This window comes from Scomber scombrus, chromosome 23, assembly GCF_963691925.1.
Source record: "Scomber scombrus chromosome 23, fScoSco1.1, whole genome shotgun sequence".
Lineage (NCBI taxonomy): Eukaryota > Metazoa > Chordata > Actinopteri > Scombriformes > Scombridae > Scomber > Scomber scombrus.
This window is the reverse complement of record NC_084992.1, coordinates 7,916,320-7,925,170: the sequence shown is the minus strand read 5'-3', so window position 1 is coordinate 7,925,170 and position 8,851 is coordinate 7,916,320.

Sequence of the window (8,851 nt, the reverse complement as noted above, 5' to 3'; positions counted from 1 at the left end):
CAAACCCAATGCAGCCGTTGCATTATGTGTCCTTCAGTAAATGGAAATATTGTTTTCTCTTAGGATAACTTAAGAAAAACACAGGTTCATAATTGAGGGTTTGAATGAATATTGTAGTTAAATACAGAAAATACTTGTCTAAATCTCTGGAGTTAAAATGCCAACTTTACTAGAAGTCGGCTGTATCCTGAGTGACAGCTTTTATTTTAACTACACATTGTGTCAATCTGAGGTGTCTGTACAATCATAAAGCTTCTTTCAACCCAACTCAGAGACATCAGGAGACCAAAAATCTGCAAAAACTGACAGATAGTAATTAGGCAATACTGTCAAAAAATCATTATTGTTAAGATATAATTAGTCTCTCATCAGTAAATTATCAAGATTTGATGGAAGAGAGAGACTTTATACATGATGGCTGTGATGTGGAATGGCTGACACACCACTGGCACGTATGCCATATGTCAGCACCCTCGACGGGCATGTGAAGTGTATATTTTGGAAGACCTCATCTGAGTAGAGAGAAGGGGGAAAAAGGCGATGGAAACTTATAATGAGACAGAAAGAAAAATGTAAAGGAGGAGTGTCACAGAAAAGCTCAGAGACTGTGAGATCATGTCAGCTATTAGTTTACAATGAGAAAGGGGAGAGTGTGTCTATTAATAACTGTGTGTAATATGATTGGCCTCCTCCCCCTCTGCCAGCATGGTGGGTCAGACAGTGTGTGTGCCTATTTAGATGCCAGTGAGTGGTGTGTGTGTGTGTGTGTGTGTGTGTGTGTGTGTGTGTGTGTGTGTGTGTGTGTGTGTGTGTGTGTGTGTGTGTGTGTGTGTGTGTGTGTTTGTGTGTATGTGTGTGGGGGGTGTGGTCACTGGTGGGGGTCCCCACCACAAAGATTGAGCATCAGGATAGTGTTAACTTTCAGATGTAAACATATTTGCGTCCTACTATGAGGTGTGTAACTTATTCGCCTCAATTCAAAAGGTTTGTAAATTGATGATTGGGGTTTATATTTTTTGAACTACCTTACAATAGTTAGATTAGACTTTGTGTAATAGTTTGATTATATTAATGCCACAAAAAAAAAGGTCCTATATGCACATAAAATACGATACGATACAAAATACTTTATTAATCTATACAAAAAATTCATTGTGACAGTCACACTGAGTTGACTGAGGTTGAAAACAAACTCAAAATGGAGCCTTACAAGCAACAAAAAAAGCCCATATTCAGATGCTTCAACAACACTAATGTACACAATTAGTGTATCCAGACTTTTTAGAGATTTCACATTGCATTTTATATTACGCTGCATGACTGTATTCATCAGGATATTTCTTCTCTTTTTTAACAAGAAAAAAGGTGCAAGATTGATCTGTTGACTGAAAAGCTTTGAGTAACACTTATTAACTCTGTATCAAATGTTTTGAGAAGTAGAGTGGGGTGATGTTGCAGTGATGGCAGACATCAGATGCCATTTACAAGAACTCAAGAATGACACGGGAACACGGGCAAATTGCTCAGATTCCTGTCCTGTATTCATCAGGGAGGATACGGTTTAAAAACAATGTCATCCTCTTGCAGATTTCCATTTATCAAACCCCTACTGTCACTGGGATCAGACACTTCCCTTCATGTATCAACAGATGTGTGACGCATAGCAACAACTGACTCTTTCTCTTAATTGGCACCTCTACATCTCTGTGTGCTTGTATGTGACCTAACCATACAACACAGCCAGTCTTCCATGGGGTTTAACTGTGACACACACACCCCCACCCCCACCCCACCCCCCCAACTGTTGCACCTCTGAGGTAAACAGCTCCCCCCTCTGGTAGTTGCACTAAAAAAAAAAAAGCAACTCATAGCTCTAAAAGTGCATCTTCTCGCTCCCTCCTCGTCCCTCCTTCCTCCTTCTTTTCAAATCGGCCCAAGCAAGATGAGCAATAACGAGTGTCCATACGGTTTGTGACAAGGTCATTTAACTGTGTGTGTGTGTGTGTGTGTGTGTGTGTGTGTGTGTGTGTGTGTGTGTGTGTGTGTGTGTGTGTGTGTGTGTGTGTGTGTGTGTGAGTGAGTGTGTGTGTGCGCGTGTGTGTGTGTGTGTGCGTGTGCATGTGTGTTGTTGCTACGGCGACTGGAAGGTTGACTCAAACAGCTTGCTTTGTCAAATGAGAAGAGAGACATGTCTCTCATGTCGAGGACGATGATGATGATGATGATGATGATGATGATGATGATGATGATGAGGAGGAGGAGGCGAAAATGGAATCAAAGCAAATAAAATCTAAGGTGATGTATGTTTATTCAGTGGAAATGTGGTCTTTGCATGCCTTTTCCCTGTACAAATCTACAATTAAAATGGTACAGGGCAGTTTTTACTGTACCACTCTATCCGTAGTTTTTAAAGACCTTGCTTCATTATTTTTATTTCCTATTGCTCATATTACTTGTTTTAATCACTTATTATTTATAGTTCTTTCTTTCTTCTCTCTATTTTCCTTATAAAGGATTATCTTATCTTATCTTATTGATCACATTGATATAGTGCAGGCTTTATTGCTAAGCTCCTGTGCAGTACTGATCGAATTGGCTCTGCTTTGAGATCGGCAACCTGCAGCTCGTCTCTACATGGCAATGAAAAGCCTCCATGCTGCATGTCATCTCCTCCACAACGGCGCACGGTGAGAATGTCACACATCTGAGTTAGGGCGCTAATGAGATCTAAAGGCTTCTATCGCCGGGGGAGATGGTGTGGGAGAGGCGAGAGGTAAGATGTCATGGGAAAAGATAAAATTAGGTGAGAGAGTGAAAGATCAAGAAGCGAGGGGAAATGAAGTCACAGAGATGAAGATGAGATAAATTAAATACAGGAGTATAAAACAGGAAAATGGGCCAGTGTGACTAATACCTAGGCAGTAATTGACATGTACAGTAAGTGAAGGGTAATTATGCCGTGTGGAGATGATGTGGCCGAGCTCTTAGACTCAGCAGTATAGTGTAAAATATGCACACATATCTGAACTGCAAAGTGACTAAAGCACAATATTTCATTTGAAATTCTGCCCTTACTTTAAACACTTCAAAAACATTTATTTCTATATGATATGTGATTTAAAACACAGTGTTTAGTTGTGGCATCTTCTCATGCTGGAAGCTCCAAAAGCAAAATAATAATAAGAAATTATTTGATGACTGAAGTTTTGTGTTTTATTTTTGCAGTAGATGTGAGACCTACACACTATACAGTATATATATTTATATTTAAAGCATATAAATTAATAAGCCTGTCACTTAAGCAGAACCTACAGAAATTAAACAAAAAGAATCAATAAAATTCAACTCCGGATGGAGGCTGAGTGCCTCATTTAACAGTAAGTGTTTTTCTAAAGTCAGCAGTTAGAAGTCCAATGCATCATTTGACACGCGTCATTGACACCTGTAACACAAACCAGACGCTTTATCCCAAACAGAAGAAGTAGTCAAGTTTCAAATCTGTTCCCCATGTCAGCCTGGAAGTTTCTGTCATGGGGAACTCATTTTGTATTTCTGGAGAATTTGACACATGCTGAAAAATTGGACAGGAAATCCTGACAAGTCCACCACATGAAGATGCTGCTGGTGTTTGGGCTTTCATCCCACGTTTTTTGCATCATCTCACTTTGTTGTCCGCTGTTGTGTGTTGATGAGATTCAGAAAAGCTGTTGTTAGAGAGAGTGCACCAACAACAGCGAAATTTAAAACGTAATTTGAATGTGTGCAACATGATTCAAATTTCAGTGAAGAGAAGATGAAGAGCATAAAATACCTGTTGCACAATTGCAGTGATGGTCAACATCCAGCAGTGGACCAGTTTTAATATGTAAAAAGTTTAGCTAGAGATTTGTGTGAGTAGTAGTTTATCAAATCTGAATAACTGGCTAAATCAGACCCAAGTCGCCACCCTGCACGCACACTGCCACCTCCCACCAGGACCGGCCTGGCCCTGGTGCCCGCTCCCACTCTGTCCCACACCCACGGTCCATATGCTGACATAAATGTTGCTAAGCATCTTCCCACAAAGCCAACACTCTCTCCTTCTCACACACACACACACACACACACACACACACATTAAAACATGCCTATTTTTTTTTGTTAATCACAGAAACACAGAAATAAGTTTTCCAAAGAAACACACAGAAACACAAAACAAACATTAAGAAGAGCTGATAATCCTGAAAGCTGCTCTTGGTAAAGTGATGGATATGAAACACACAGGTCAGCCTCTCTGTACTGGTGTCCAAGCAACCAGAGAGGGCAGGAAAGACACACACACGCACACACACACACACACACACACACACACACACACACACACACACACTGCACTGAATTTGACGTGTGCAATTTTATATTATTAGGTCTTGAGGTCTTGACATTTCCAGAAGACACTTTGAAGAATATTGTAGCGCGTCAATAAATGTACAGTTAATGGCTGTTTTAATATTCTTATGATAGCCTTGCACCTACATCATGTGTGTATAATCACTCTACTTCAACTCCTTTTAATATTATCTGCCATCAATTTACATCTTTGTCGGCCTTTCTTTTAAAACCGAGGCCGACACTTGTTACAGTTGCACACTAAGAAATTAATTTTACATTTCAATGTTATAATAAAAAAGAGGGCCAATGCCACTGATCCTACGACATGAATGTATTTTTACAAGGTTATTAAAGTACTTTAAAATGTGATGCCACAAAAGTGACAGGTCGTTCCTTGACAAAAAGGAAGGTTATGGTTTTATGAGACAGTGATAGTAGGAAATTAACCCTCACATACTGTTTGTATACTGACTCATAATTAGTCAACATTTTTACATTCATAAACTCCCCATCAATTATTAATAAATGTTCAATTAATCTTGTGGGGAAAAAAGACATTCACAATCACTGTTTTATGATCCAAAAGAACATTTTATTGAATATGATGACTACAACATGCTTGAATGCTGGTTTTTGAAATTGTTTAATAAAAGGTCAAATTTGCATATAAAAAATGTGTTTCAGCTTCACAAAAATACAAAAAAATATGAATATTATTTTACAATTTGTATACTGTAGGCCACATTAGGAAAAGTCTGAATTAAATATCTAAATTCCAAAATACTGACAGTGGCAGCTCTTTTTTTTTTAGAATGTCTACACCATAGCTATACATTTTACAAGGTAGTGTGAATAAAATGCACTGGAGACTCCCCCAGTGGCACATCACCTGCATTTCTCCACAGAGGACAGCATTTAAATTCACTGTGACTCTGGCAAATCAGTGAATTAAATATGAAATGTAAGCAAAAAGAAATGTGCATCTCTTCAGGGACCTTTATTGCTCATTTTATAAACATTTGAGAGCATCAGTGCCTGTAGCAGAAGTTCATTTCTGACTGTATGTGTAGTAATGTGAGACCATTTAGTCTCTGTGAAGAAATGTCAACACGAAGACACACTTTGACAGTTGGTTGATGATTCGAGGATGAGAGGTTGCTTAGTAACCAGCAATCTGACAGGCTGGCTGATCAAGCTCCAGACCGAACAGGTGGCGTGTGTGTAAAATCGGTATACGAGCTGTAGTAAGTGTGTGTGTGTGTGTGTGTGTGTGTGTGTGTGTGTGTGTGTGTGTGTGTGTGTGTGTGTGTGTGTGTGTGTGTGTGTGTGTGTGTGTGTGTAAATCTGAGAACCAGTGAAAATGAACATGTTTGAGGCAGGGTCATAGAGTTTAACCCGTTCACAATCAGGATTCACACATTTAATCATCTGGAGCAGATGGTCATTCAATCAGAGCCTCTTTTACATCCTTTTAGAATAGATGTGCTTGTGCCACCAGTGACGTCTAAACACAATATAAGAAAAATGAGGGCAAGTGAGTTATGATATTGTCTGAATAAATAATTAGAATCATAAACCCATTCTCATTGATGCTACAGAATCATGTAAGCTGCATGACAACATCTGTAATTTTCCCAAATGTTTTATATGTTGTATGTTTTTCAGACAAGTGACCTCTTGTGGTCATGTGAATGGTGACTGTCCTCTCTCAAAAGCAGTGCCCCAAAACTCTTCAGGAGGATCTCAAGGGATGGCTGGTCGGGTGAACAAACTCTCTGATAGTGATGTTGTTTTTTAATATTTAATATTTTAGCTATGCTATGTGAATGACTTTAGGATGGCAGTCTGTCAGTTGGGATGCCCGTGCACCACTTCGATGCAGACTGAAATATCTCAACAACTATCAGATGAACCACCAGCAGATTGACATTTGTGGTTCAGAGTGAAACAGCTCAAAAAAAATTTGGGAACTTTGGTGATTTATGAGCTAGTCAACATTTCAGTTTCTCCAATGCTTTGGCTGACTGTGTCTACCTGTTTGGTTTTCTTTACAATGAGCATCACAGCCTCACAGAGCTGCGTTCAGTGTTTACGCAGAATCTGAGGCAGCATGATAGCATACAAAGTCGATTAAAAGAAGCGACTGACGGTGAAATTAGATGCAAAATTGTGCAGGGAAGCACAACTTTTGGTAAAGATATGTAAATGAGCAAACACATTTGCATCAATCCTGTAGCTTCATTAATCTACTTTATGAACATACAGAGACAAGGCGACAAAGGTTTGAGACTGGAAGAAAATAATTTGAGTTCCTGCAACACAAACACATGCACAGCTAGTTATGCTAACATCTGTGATGCATTAAGGCACTATAGGTTGGTCAACTGAATATACGCAAGCACACAATTGCAGATTACTCTGCTCTGAATGCAGTGCTTCTACTGTTTACCATTTGGTCTTAAAATATTAACGGATTGATTGTGTAATGTTAAAGAATTTCGTCTTTCACCACTTGCCTGCTTGGATGAGCTCCAGCCTGATTAGTGCCAAGCTAGTTGCAACAGAGTGACGGCTATTCCAAACTGTCTTGTGCCCTTTTACGCCTTTAACTGTCTGTGTTGTGTACACAGATTGAGAAACTGACATTACATAATTTTTTCATGTTTTTTTTTCTGTGTATTAGCTTCACCCTTCTCAAGACCCTGATCAGGAATCAGCATATGAATATTTTTGGAAAGTAACATGTTTTCGAAAAGGCACATATGCTTTGCAAGATTTCAGTTCAGTCATTTTGAAGCCTTGGTCCTCTTCTTTTTCGTCTTTTGACTGCTTTCATTACAGGTTGCCACAGTGGATCATCCATTTCCATTTCATCCTGTCATCTGCATCTTCTTCTGTCACGCCAACCACCTGCATATCTTCCCTCGCTATCACTTCTAACCATCCCTAACTATCACTTCCTTCACACCCATCCATAAATGTTCTCTTCCTCCTTTTTCCTAGCAGCTCCTTCTCCCAATATAACCAATATCTCCTCCACACATATCCAAACCATCTCAATATTGCTTCTCTTGCTTAGTCTCCAAAACCATCCAACGTGGGATGTCCCTCTCATCTACTCACACCTCATCCTGTCTCTTCACATCCTCAACTCTGCTACCTCCGGCTCCTCCTCCTGTCTTTTCGTCAGTGCCACCGCCTCCAAACCATACCTTCTTGTAAACCTTCCCTTTCACTCCAGACACTCTTCTTTGCCCACTCCGACCTGTCTGCACTCTCTTCTACACCTATCCTCCACACTCCCTGTTACTTTGAACAGCTGACCCCAAGTATTTAAACTTTAAACTCAACTTCACCTCCTACACACTTTGCATCTTCACCAATCATGCACATATATACCGTCTTGCTCCAACCTCTTCTCTCTTCCTCAGTGCATACCTCCACCTTTCCAGGCTCTCCTCAACCTGCTCAATCTCCTCTCACTACAGATCACAATGTCATCCGCAAACATCATAGTCCTCGGACACTCCTGCCTGATCTTCCCGTCAACCTGTCCGTCACCATTGCAAACAATAAAGGGCTCAGAGCCGATCCTCGATGTAATCCCACATCTACCTTAAACCCATCGCCACACCTCACCGCTGTCACAATGTCACACTGCCCTCAATCATATCCTGCACCTTTCTCACATACTTCTCTGCCACTCCCGACTTTCTTGTTGACACTTTTGTTGCCTTGGTTGTTTTTAGGTCATTTGCACTCCAGTGAAATGTGCTTTTCCTCTAGATAAACAATATAATCTCAGAACATTGAGACTCTTTTCTTCTCTAAATACCCTCTAACCATACACAGCTTGCCCAACCAATCACTCTGAAACAGTGTGTCTGTCTGACCGGTCATCATGTGCTTCATGTTGAAAAAACACATGTACCCCTTTTAAGCCTTTCAGTCTTTTCAAGAACAAATTGAGTAAATGCACTTCTTTTCTCTAACTGCAACTTTTCTCCCTTGCCCCACACACAGCTACGAAATGCAGCCGACATTTTGTGTTGTGATTAATGAGCTGTAATCAATACCTCTGCAGGTTTCTGAGCAACACCTAATGTGACAACCCTTTTAGGCCGTAATTGGAAATTGTAATTGCGCCCTGGCCAACAGGCCTTGTGGGGTTGGTATAATTAAGAAACTGCTTCTAATGGAAAACAGTTATCATTGTATGGCTGTCTGATCCAGACCTGGCCTAATGCAGCTGTGTCTGTCAGCGGGGGAACTAAACACGCTGATTTCATAAATCATAAATCTAGAGATGACTCGGGGCAAATTGAAAGTGTTGATACAAGTGATGTGAATCTGTGGCATGGGAAGAATCCATAAAATCTGATTTTCATTGTCTTTCTCCTTGTCTAATCATGTCTAAATCTACTTGTTTTTATATTCTTAAGCTCTCTAGGATATATTCGATGTAATATATAAAATCTAA